Below are 13,417 nucleotides of genomic sequence, written 5' to 3'. Positions count from 1 at the left end.
TTATTAGGTGTACAAATATTCATGATATATATTAATCTTAGGTTTGAAAATTTTATTACTGTAAATTTCCAGTACTTTTTCTTTGATTCTGTCTTACTTGATTTTAAAATTCTTTGCCATTCTTCTTTACATTAACGTTTTTATGTTCTTTCTTTTCCTGTCCTTTTATTTTTTAACTTTTCTATACCAATTTGGTTTCTTATTTATAAAGAGAACTTGCCTTGATTTTTAAAAATGTTACCTAATAGTCAGTGTTATAATAAGAAAGTTTATCTATTTATATTTATTTTCATTCCTGCTATGTTTCTAGCTATTTAAATCATTTTATTTTATGTTTTACACTGTATACTTTTCCTATTTTTCTATCCTGACTTTAAATGGGATAATTAAGTTTTCCTTGTTCTCCTTTTTCCTCTGCTGGATATATATTATACTAAACATACATTTTGTTCTCAAAATATTTAGAATAAAACCCTTATCACAAAGTAAAAGTTTAACATGTTTTACTTCCTTTTGTACTTCACTTCCACTTCCTTTCTGTCTTCAAACTTACATTTTGATACAACTTGGACTTTTAGATACAGATTTTTTAAAAAAGATCAATGAATTTTGATACTCAATAATGTTTTACTCATTTTTTCCTCTTCATTGGTTGTTGTATTCTATTCTTCTTAGAGGGATTTTTCTTGTCATAAAACATTTTCTAGTAACTTTCCTAAGGATAAATGATGAGTATTAAATAGTACTTCAATGCTTGAAAATGTATTTTATTTTGAATAAAATATAGATCTCTGAGTTTATAGGTATGGTAGACTGCAAAAATGGCCCTGATTCTTTACTCATCCCTGAATCTATGGCTTGAGTCTGGGCTTGGTCACACGACTTGCTTCAGCAAATGGGATGTTAGTGAATACAACACAAGCAGAATATTAAAAGGCCCTTGTTTTAGTGCTCTTGTATGCAGCCATTGTCTGGAACCAACCTCGCCCAGTTATCCCATATGAAGCCACCCTAGATTAGCCATACATAAGGATGAGCCTGCCTGAGACCAGAAAAATCACTGAACAGAGTTGAGCCTCATTGGCTAATTTGCAGGCTGATGAGCTAAATAAATCAGTATTGTTTCAAGACTCTGTTTTGGAGTGGCATTTTTGTGTCAGTAGATGACTGACAAAACAGGTGTCTTTGCCACTTGGAAGATATTGTTCCATCCTAAATATGGTAGAACCCTTGATAAGTATAATAGAAATGTGATTGCTTTTCTTTTAAACACTCTGTAGATAAAAACTCTCTGGACTGTTCCTTTGCCAAGATGTTCAGAAGTATATAATATATCTATATCTATATCTGTATCTATGAACATATATACATACACACACTCACACTATATCTATATCTATAAAGCTAATATTTTCACTGGATGCATTTCTAAGCATGTTAATGCAAAGAAAAATATATGCACGAATACTGGGATACAGATAGAGGAAAAGGGAATATTGTTTTCAACTCAGCGCTTCAGACTTGTACTGAATGAGCAGTCAAGATGGAACTGGAAGAGTTGAGTTAGGGCGATGGCAGAATACTGAAGTCTACTGCTGTAATACAAATTCCTAGACTGGAGAGAAGATCTAAGGTTCACGGTATCATATGCTTCTTGGCGTTGGGTATCTGCCTATAGGATTACCATGTTGGGGCTGATAGACCCTAGAGCCCAAAAACCCATTTTTTTTATAAGACTCTACCCAGAGTCCCCAAATCTGTAACAATAGGAAGGAGTTGCTAATGTTAAGAGAAATTCTCCCCCGTGCCTTTCTCACAAGTGATCTTCAAGAATAAATGTAGGGATGATCGATCATTCCAGAGAGCAAAAGGACATGTTTCCTTTGGCGGACCTTATTTGTAGCTTCCTTTTCTCTGCTAAGTGAGTTACTAGATCTGTACCCACTTTCTAGCCTCAAAACCTTTTTGACATTCTAAGTAATTCAAAGAACCAGTTACAAGAATTGCTAGAATATGTGTTCCATCAGAAGGACAAATGAATCTTAGATTATTTAAAAATTAAACAACAAACAAAGCAAAACAGTTATCTCAGCTTCTGCCTTTTGTTAAAAAGTTGAATTCATGGTATTTTTCTTGCTCTTTCTTTTCTTTTATTATTTTTTTTACCTCTGTGTCTGTATCTCTATACATCTGTTCTACTGAAGTTCTAGGAGTAAGAAAAAAGTTGTAGTACACTACTTATCCCAACAACATTTATAGCTAGTGACCATGTTAGCCCTGACTATGACCCCATTGGTGTGATGGGGGAAGGGGAATAAAGTGAGATAGCCCATATCAAAGAATCCAAAAATCATGATAAAACTGATAAATTTCAGGTGGCAATATATACACATATTTAGGAATGCAGAAGGAAAAAAAAAAAAAAGAAACGGCTCAAGAGTTGAAAATGGCAGTAAGCAGAACTGTTTTTTCCGGATGTATCTTTTGGTAGTATTTGATTTTTGAAAACCATGTACACCTATGAAACATTTGTAACTAGTTTTGAAAATAAAACATATATCTTTGATATTATTCTATTGTCTATATAATGGGAAGCTATTTTCAAAGATATAACAGAGAGGAATATAAAGGAACTATAGGAATTAGTCTCTGAGTCCTTTCAAGAAGACGGTGCCAAAAGCAAAGAAGGAAGCCCCTGCCCCTCCCAAAGCCACAGCAAAAGCAGAGGCTTTGAAGGCCAAGAAAGCAATGCTGAAAGGGGTCCCAGAGTCACAAAGAAAAGAAGATCTGCCTGTCACCTACCTTGCCATGGCCCACAACACTGTATCTCCAAAGGCAGCCCAAATATCCGAGAAAGAGTGCCCCCAGGCGAAACAAGCTTGACCACCATGCTGTCATCCAGATTCCCCTGACTCCAGAGTCAGGTGTAAAGAAATTAGATGACAACAACACACTTGAGTTCACTGTGGATGTCAAGGCCAACAAGCACCAGATCAAACAGGCTGTGAAGAAGCTTTATGACATGGATGTGGCCAAGGTCAACACCCTGATTAGGCCCCGTGGGGAGAAGGAGGTGTATGTTCTACTGACTCCTGATTGTGATGCTTGGGATGCTGCTAACAAAATCGGGATCATCTAAACGAAGTCCAGTTGGCTACATATCAGTATACATTTTTCCACCATAAAAAAAAAGAATAAGTCTCTGAAACAGGTTTTTAAAAAGTAAATGTATCAAAGGGCAACCTACTAACTTCGCTTTACAAAGGGACATGAGGATAAAGGAAAGAAGCAAATGATCATAAATCTCCAAACAGATGGAAGAAATAAGATTAGAATGAAGATTTTTGCTTTTCAGTTTAACAGAAATCCAGTTCTTTTTATATTTATTTATTTATTTACTTATTTACTTATTTATTTATGTATTTATTCTTGAGAGAGGGAAGGGAGGGAGAGAGAGAGAGAGAGAGAGAGAGAGAGAGAGAGAGAGAGAGAACGAGCAGGGGAGAGGGGCGAAGGGTGAGAGAGAATCTTGAGCAGACTCCACACTCAGCGCTGAGCTTGATATGGCGCTTGATCCCACAACCTTAGGATAATGACCTCAGCTGAAATCAACAGTCAGATGCTCAAAAGACTGAGCCACTCATGTGCCCTAATAGAAACCCAGTTTCAAGCATACTATTACTGACATGGAATTAATACTCCAAAGATCTGTGTTTCAGCAAAATCATTTGTAGAGAAGCTGCAATTTTATATTCTTCAAGTTAGTAGATTACATTTTGATTTTGACGAAAATGGAATTCAAGAGATTACAAAAAGGATACAGAGCAAAGTTATAAGAAGTCCATTAAGATATTGCGGATAAAACTAATGAGATATAAAATCCAATACAGATTTATTATTTTGGAAAGGACTCATTGCCAAAGATCTCTAGAATGAAAAGGTCAGCAAATAGAAGAATAAATAATAAAGTGCAATGAACCTAAACACTGAAACGGAAAAAAAAATGGTGCCATAAATAGTTTAGAAGCTCGCTTGTACCTCAGAATGAAAGGTCCATTGATAAGTGGGGGGGACCCAAAGAAAGAAATTTTAATGAAAATTTTTGGTAAATATTGATATATTTGGGTTCAAAATCAGATATTTTTTGTCCTTTCTTTTGTGTACCATCCCATTCTAGTTTCTTTCTTGTCTCCTTTCCTGCCTTCATCTAGATTTATTACTCTTTGTCAATCCATTGTTTCTCTTCTATTAGTTTGTATTTTAATTAAAGATACATTTTAAAATATATCTTAATGGTGATACTAACATTTGAGAACAAAATTGATAATGTCAATTTGAAGTGCAAGTTATTCAGCAATTCACTTATGTGCTATCCAAATATACTCTATGAATTGCAGAATATATTCAAAGTCAATTAATCCTACACTGACTCTGGGTTATAATATATGCAAGGAAAGAAGAGAAAAACAAACCACAACACTAAAATGAAACCTTTAGACTTAAGCACTCAGTCTTTTCAAGCAACTAAAAACCAATAACACTGTGTCTATACTATTTCTAACTTATGTTCATATTACCACTCTGAAATCTTCCAGATATTACTATTAGATCCAGACTATGGTTTGTTACAGCAAGCATTCTGTATGAACTTCATGAATTAATCTCTAAATAATTTGAAACAATCAAGCTATATTACCTGTTACAATGATAACGTGGGTGTGGAACAGTTCAATTTCTTAAGAGTGTTTACACAGGCGCAAGTAACCCCAACTTCATTAGGGAAGTCTATAAATAAAAATTTAATACCTTGAGAGCATTCTTAAAATCTCATCTGCTCCTGTCCTAAGCCTCTAGACAGATGCCATTACTCCTATTTTGTTTCTAAAGGAACTGAGGCCCAGAGTAGTAAAATTGCTTGTTTCCACTCTTACAGCTATTAATAGAGGGAGAAGGAAGAAAAGAGAGCCTTACAGTCTTCCAGTAAAATATACTGATCCTCATTCTGGGTTACATAGGGTTAGAAGTTTTTTTCATTGGAATGGATGCTGTGGGGCTGCTCCCCTTTTATTAGTGACAGAAGTTTCTCTAAATGGAGGGTGACATTCCTCCCCTGTGGGACCACTGTCCAATCCATGCATCGTCCCTTCAACTACCCTCTCAGAAAAGGAGCCCCCACATCCTCCTGCCGATGCCTTGCTGATCAATAGGACATTGAACTTGTTCACAAACTGGTTCATGGTGTTGCACGTTTTGGTGCCAAGGTAGGCCTTGAGTCCCATGTCATTGAAAAGCAAATAATCCTATGCAAGCATTTGGGTATCTGTTTCTTCATCTCTTCAAAGTCGGAATACTATAGTTATTTCTGTCCCGTTCCCAAAATCAAAGGGAAAAGAGAAATTTACACTCTTTAGTGGAAATGGTTTCTTTCAAAGTGAGCATTTCATAATTTTCAATCTCCTCCTGACATTTACTCATCTGGTAGCTAGAGGAAAAGAATAAGGCAAGAATGCGTTCAATTTTCAGATGTCTTGGCACAACTCTTGTAATTCTTCTCTCAATTTCTCTTTTTTTAAAGTTTATTTATTTATTTTGAGAGAGAGTGCATGAGCAGGGGAGAGGCAGAGAGAGAGAGAGAGAGACCGAATCCCAAGCAGGCTCTGCACTCAAACTCACAAACTGTGACATCATGGCCTGAATGGAAATCCAGAATCAGACACTTAACCAACTGAGCCACCCAGGTGCCCCTTCTCTCAATGTTTTTTTGAGTGGGACTTCCGTAGTTATTTCTGACCATGTGCAGTATAATACTTCAACCTATTCTAATATACATGTGTTTTTAATAAATAGTTGATTTTTATTTTTATTATTAAGAAAATATTTTAATCTTTATTTATTTTTGAGAGAGAGAGAGAGAGAGAGAGGGAGAACGAGCAGGGGAGGGGCAGAGAGAGAGGGAGCCACAGAATCCAAAGCAGGCTCCAAGCTGGTGGCACAGAGCCAGATGCAGGGCTCGAACCCACAAACCATAAGACCATGACCTGAGCCTAAGTCAGATGCTTAACCGACTGAGCCACCCAGGCGCCCCATAAATAGCTGATTTAATATACAGTATTTACAAAATGCTCTGGAGGGCAAGTTAATCGTCTCCTTATCTCATCATACATATTTGCAACTCCACTGGTAAAGACCTAACTTTAATATATCACTTCATTTTGGTTTTCTTGTTCTCTAACTTATAAAAATTCAGTTCAATGAGAAAAAGACAATGCAGGTCAATATTTGGGGGGAGGAGTAATACCCAGTTTCACTAAGTTTATTTACAAAAGAAGATATCTACATGGATTTCAGTTCCATTCTGCATTATAGTACCCTTGGGAAATTTACTTGAAAGGTCCTGCTCCATTAGGCGCTGTGTTTTTATATGTGCCAATAGTTTTCATATTTGTTTTAGTCTGGAATGGACAGAGCCCAAATAGAGTTATTAATATCTTTGTGAAATGTTTTTTCTTAAATGTTAAAGAGTAACAAATTGGTGAGTGGATGATTTCATATTGCCATGGTAAATCAGCACTTAGCTCTCAACATCACCATCCCAACACTGCTGGCACCTACAAGCATTCCCACAAAGTCTATTTCAAGTATTCTTCACATTTTGGCTTTGGTTAGGTTGCAAGAGTGTCGCTTATGGATGTCAGAAGTATTTTAAGATTAGTTCTTTCCTGGCATGGCCTGCTACAGTATTTCTCAAACTAGAATCCCAGACCACTGTGATCTGCAGATATATTCTCTATAAGAGTTTTAAAAAATTTATATTTTCTTTTGATGAAAATCTTAAAAAAAACATATTCAGAGTTGTTTGCATGACTACCTTATAACTAAATGTGGCAATTTCAGTTTTCATGTTTGGTTTTGTGTTGATCATGGGATCATCTTAGGTGATGTTGTTTATTTTTTTGAACATTTCATTTTTACATAATCTCTACACCTAATGTAGGGTTCGAACTCACAACTCCAAGATCAAGGGTTGCATGCTCTTCTGACTCAGCCAGCTAGGTTCCCCGAGTGATGTTTAAATTTTAGTAGTGGAATAGACTCTGATCACTAGAGTCACTGAATGCATTCTCAAGTTGAAGGAATTCACAAATTTGGGATGTACTCTCTTTAGATGAGGACAAAGGTATTGCTTTCTGTATGGACCAGTACTTATTTGAAGAGAGGTCTGTGAATTGATAAATATATATACAAACATATAGATTTATACATATACATATATATTTAATATATATATTTAGAAAAGACATTTTATTTATTTTATTTGTTTTAGTAGGCTCCATGCCCAACATAGGGCTCGAACTCAAGACCCAGAGACCAAGAATTGCATGCTCTGCCAAATAGTAAGCCAAGTGCCCCAATAAATATTTGATCATACTTTTTTGGGGGTGTCGTATTCTCTAAAAATTTTCTCAAAGAAATATTTTTGTTGGGCCATGTAAAACTACCTTGATTAAAAGAGGATATCCACATGCAAAGAATGACATTAGATCCTTATCGTGCATCATATATAAAAATCAACTCAAAATGGATTTAAGAGTTAAATATAAGACTTCAAACTGTAAAACTCCTGGAAGAAAACACAGGGGAAAAGCTTCATACGTTGGTCTTGGCAATGATTACATAGATATGATACCAAAAGCACAGGCAACAAAAGCATAAATCAACAAGTGGGACTACATCAAACTAAAAAGTTTCTGCACAGCAAAGAAGTAATCAATGGAGTAAAAATGCCAACATATGGAATGGGAGAAAAAAATATATAAACCATATATATGATAAGGGGTTAATCTCCAAAATATATAAGATATCCCTACACTTCAATAAAAAAACCCTTGTACCTGATTAAAAATGGGCTAAGAACTTGGGTATTTCTTCAAAGAAGATTATATAAATGCTCAATAGGTATATGAAAAACTGCTTACTATCACTAATCATCAGGGAAATCGAAATCAAAACCACAATATTATCATCTCACATCTGTTAGGATGGCTATTAAAAAAAAAAAAGACAACAAGTGTTGGTAAAGCCATGGGGAAAAGGGAATCCTTGCACACTGCTGGGGGAAATGTAAATGGTGCAGCCATATGGAACACTAAAATTAAAAAATAGAACTATCATACAATCTAGTAACCTTATTTCTGGGTATTTATTTAAAGAATTGAAATCAGGGTCTTGAGGAGATATTAATACTCTCTTGTTCAGCAGAGCAAAAATGTTCACGATAGCAAAAATGTGGAAACAACCTAAATGCTCACTGACAGATGAATGGGTAAAGAAAATGGGGTACATACACACAATGGAATACTATATAGCCTTAAAAAAGAAGGAAATTTTGTACTGTGTGACAATCTGGATGAACCTTGAGGACATTATGCTAAGTAAAACGAGCTAGTCATAGACAAATACTACATGACTTGACTTATATGGGGTATCTAAAGTGGTCAAATTTTTGGAATCAAAGCACGTAATGGTGGTTGTAGGGACCGGGGAAGTGGGGAAATGGAAAGTTGCTCATCAGTGGGCATAAAGTTTCAGTTAAGCAGGATAAATAAGCTCTAGATATCTGCTATACAATACGGTACTTGTAGCCAACAATAACGCACTGTGCACTTAAGCATTTAAGAAGAGAGCAGATATCACATTAGGTATTCTTTCCACAATAAAATAAAATTAAATTAAAAACAATTAAAAAAATCCAAACCATTAAAATTATGAGTCTCCATTCTCAGCTTACACTATTCCTCTCAACTATGTTATATCTTCTTCCTTCGAAAGCCTACCCATGGTTAAAGACTACCTCTTGCTCTTAATGTTCTAAACGACTCGAGTAAAAGTGATCTCTCCATCACTTTGTTCTATAATTATTTTCTTTCTTTCTTTCTTTTTTAATGTTTAGTTATTTATTTTGAGAGAGAGCACGCACAAGCAGGGGAGGGGTGGAGGAAGAGAGAGAGAGAGAGAGAGAGAGAATCTTTTTGTTTTAATGTTTATTTTTAAGAGAGACAGAGCATGAGAGGTGGGGAGGGGTAGAGAGGGAGGTGGAGACATAGAATCCAAAGCAGGCTCCAGGCTCTGAGCTGACAGCACAGGGCCTGATGCGGGGCTCAAACTCACTGACCGCAAGATCATGACCTGAGCTGAAGTCAGTGCTTAACCGACTGAGCCACCCAGGTGACCCAGAAAGAGAAAGAATCTTTAGCAGGCTTCTTGCTCAGCACAGAGCCCCACATGGGTCTCGAGCCCATGAACCATGAGATCATGACCTGAGCTGAAATCTAGTCAGACACTTAACTGACTGACCCACCCAGGTGCCTCTGTAATCATTTTCATAATATCCTGAATTACATCTCTTTTGAAATTGAAGTGTAGTCTACTAACTTGTCACCACTGTTATGGTAATGATTCAAGTTCTACCTTGTGGTATAGATTTACAGATATCACAGCTGGAAAGGATTCGTTAAATTATTTGCTGAGGATACCTTAATAATGCTTGTTTAGTCCACTGTTAAATTATTGTAACTCCCATTCAAGCCCCAAGAGAGTGACAGACTTACCCAAAGCGAGAAGCCAACCAGCAGGACTGCACGTTCAGCTTTCTGGTCAAGCAGAACTCTTTCAAGGATATCAAGTTCCTGGAAATGAGGAGGAATGAAGAGTCAAAACGTCTTTCCTACAATAGTTAACATTTATTGCCACTCTCTGATGTTGAGACAATGAGCGTAGTGTTTCTGGGGTATAATCAAATCTTAACATTCACAACAACCTGAGAGGTAGTTACTCTTCTTACCTGAATCCATTCAGAATGATTCTAACTCCCAGATTTCCTACAGTTACCAGTCGGTGATGGACAGTTTTGCTTATAACTGTGAATGTGTAGTGGAGAAAAGTTCAGATCAGGCTTGCTTGTGAATTGCTATTTTTTTTTCAGGGCTTTGATGCCTCTTATTTTTCCAAACCTTAATTTAATATTACTGTGAAGCTTCATTAGAGCCATTTAGAGTAGGTAGTTCTTTTTCTTACTGCATTTATACTGATAAGGTACAAAGAGATAATGTCTTCAAAGCAACACCACATTGGAAAACATGATTTTTAAAACTTTCATATTATTTGGCTAATATTATCTTGCTGCCAGGCTAATAGAGATTATACATTAACATACATTCCTTATTTGAATCACACTCCGTATTTATTGTTTTCTTAGGACAAAACAGTGGTGTTTTTGCTTTAATTAATACAAAGCATCATCTCCCAAGATAGACTCTTCTGTCAACATAATGAATATGCTTTTAAAAATTATTTAAAAAATTTTGACAACTTTATTGAGGTGTAACTGATACACATAAAGCAACACATATTTTATATTATGATGAGTTTGGATGTATGCAAGCATCTGTGATACAGAGCTCAACTATCAGCTCAGACATACAAACACCTACTCAAGTTTCTTTGTGGCCTTTTGTTTTTGTTCTTATAATTAATATGCTTTTAAATTTTCCTCAGAGATAAGTAATGACACATAAAGGAAAATAAATATTTTCTCATTGTTAAGAGCCCTTATAATCTAATCTACATACTTGCCGGATAATTTACCTTTTATTTGGGTTTCTATTTTATTTGCACAAAGCTATGCTATTATACATATCAATTTAAACAATTTTTAAAATGAATCAGGTGTTTAAAGACACTCATTTAACTTAGACATATAAAGGTTTCTCTACTGAGTATTCACTGCAGAAGAAAAATTCTACGGCCTTTTATTCTTCAAATATTAAAAAAACAATTTGTTTACTAAAAATAAATTATTACTTTTTTTTGCCAAGGATACCTTAACCATGCTTATAGTTTTATGTCATTAACTTCCTAAGCCTTTGTTATTACTTAGCCTATTTCTTAATATTCTTTTCCTTTTTTAAAAATTAATGTTTTCTATCAATAAATGGTGCAACTAAATAACATGGATGGAGCTAGAGAGTATAATGCTAAATGAAATAAGTCAGAGAAAGAGAAATACCATATGATTTCACTCCTATGTGGAATTTTTTTTTTTAATTTTTTTTAACGTTCATTTATGTTTGAGACAGAGACAAAGCATGAAAGGGGGAGGGTCAGAGAGAGGGAGACACAGAATCTGAAACAGGCTCCAGGCTCTGAGCTGTCAGCACAGAGCCTGACGCGGGGCTCGAACTCACAGACTGCGAGATCATGACCTAAGCCGAAGTTGGACGCTTAACCGACTGAGCCACCCAGGCGTCCCATGAATCAGCATATTGTATACCTGCAGCTAATATAACATATATGTTAACAATATTGGAATAAAATAAAAAAATAGAAAATAAGTAGCACAACAATTATATTTAAAAATTTTTATGTTTCACCAAATTTTAATTCAACAAATATTTCTTGAATATCTACTATATGCAAGGTACTAAGGTAAATACTGGGGACTTATTATCATTAGTGCACAAAAACCTATATTTGACATCTGGGAGTTTTTGGTGACTGTATAATTCTCTGGTCTCACATTTTCGTGGGTTGGGGTCTCTCTCTTCATATTTAAAATGAAAGTGACTTAAAGATTTGCTTCTACCTTTACTCTTGTCTCTCTTTTCCTTGAATGGATGGAACATTAGTAGGTACAGTAGGCTGAATAATGGCCTCCAGAGATAACAGGTCCTACTCTTGGGATGTGTAAAAGTGACTTTATTTTGAAGAAAGTTCTTTGCAGATGTGATTAAATTAGTGGTTTTGAGATGGGGAGATTATCCTGGATCATCCAGGTGGGCACTAAGTGGCACCACATGTATCTCTAATAAAAGAGAGATAAAAGGAGATTTGCGCACACATGCGCGCAAACACACACACACACACACACACACACACACTCTCACACTCATGCTGACGAGAAGATGATATGAAGACAGAGACAGAGATTGGAGTGATGAGGCCACAAATCAAAGAATTCCAGCAACCACCAGAATCTGGAAGTTAGTAGCAGGGAAGGTAAGGAATACATTTTTCCCCAGAGTGCCCAGAGGGAGTGCCACCCTAGCGACACCTTGATTTAACCAGTAATCCTGAGTTTTCGACTTTGATCTCCAGAAACGGAAGAGAATAAATTTCTGTTGTTTAAGGTCATGTAGTTTGTAGTCATTTGTTACAGCAGCTACAGGTAACTAACACAATAAGTAAATCACTTAATGGTAATGGGCAGGCTGTGGGGTAGCAGAGAAACAGCTCCTAGCTGTGGAGTGCAACCCACCTGATTTTGTCTCCTGGCTCTGCCGTTTTCTAGAGAAGTTTATTTAAACTCAATGAGTTCCAACGTCTTTATTGGTAAAAATGGGCCCAGTAAACCCTCACCATGTGGTTATAGTAAGTGATTGACTTAACAATCCTTAGAATAGCACCTAGAATGGAATGTGTTCAGTTTTATCATTACGTTCCTTTTATCATTGTCATCATTTATATTTGCAACATGCCAGCACTGAAAATCTGACTCATGCATAGAAACTGACAGTAGAACCACAGAGATCCATGTGCAAATAATATATCAAAATGAATACCAGACCATTCTTCTCTCTGCTGAAGTACCCTTTCCCCCCCCTTGTTTTTTTTATTCTCTCTCCCCCTATTAATGTAGATGGATTTAATTAGTATTAATTAAGATGAGTTATACTTTTGGGGTGCCTGGGTAGCTCAGTTGGTTGAGCACCCAACTTCGACTCAGGTCATGATCTCCCAGTCTGTGATTTCAAGCCCCACATCAGGCTCTGTGCTGACAGCTTGGAGCCTGGAGCTTGCTTTGAATTCTGTGTCTCCCTCTCCCTCTGTTCCTCCCTGGCTTGCACTCTCTCTCTCTCTCTCTCTCTCTCTCTCTCTTTCTCACATAAATAAAGATTAAAAAAAAGATGAGTCATACTTTTGTAAATGTTGTCACTGGCCCAGAATAATGAATTTGGAATAAACAAATTTAAAGTATCCCACTTCAAAAATTGGAAGTGGCTTGGGGTGCCTGGGTGGTTCAATCATTTTTTAGAAATAAGATTATTGTGAAAAACAAGAAATCTGCCTCAGTGAGGCAATGAATAAGAAAGCATCTTGAGTGGGGAGGAGCCAAGATGGCAGAATAGCATGGAAGTTTTTTGTGTGTCTTGCATCCAGGAAATAAAGCCAGACCAACACTAAACCATCCTACCCACCTAGAAAACTGACTGGAGGATTAACAACACAATCTGCACAACCTGAACCATAGAATTCAGCAGGAATTCACCCCAAAAGAAAGAACATGAAGAAATGACAGCCAGGGATTTAACCAGCACAGATACAAGCAAGATGTCTGAATCAGAATTTAGAATCACCATAA

The 13,417-nt window shown here is 36.2% G+C and overlaps 1 pseudogene; it reads left to right on the top strand.

Moving 5' to 3' along the window:
* The first annotated feature begins 2,446 nt into the window (after positions 1-2,446).
* Positions 2,447-3,139, top strand: LOC113597891 (60S ribosomal protein L23a-like; annotated as a pseudogene).
* Positions 3,140-13,417: the final 10,278 nt, after the last annotated feature.

The sequence above is a fragment of the Acinonyx jubatus genome, chromosome B4 (genome assembly GCF_027475565.1).
Source record: "Acinonyx jubatus isolate Ajub_Pintada_27869175 chromosome B4, VMU_Ajub_asm_v1.0, whole genome shotgun sequence".
Taxonomy (NCBI): Eukaryota; Metazoa; Chordata; class Mammalia; order Carnivora; family Felidae; genus Acinonyx; species Acinonyx jubatus.
This window is presented reverse-complemented; position numbering and strand designations above follow the sequence as displayed.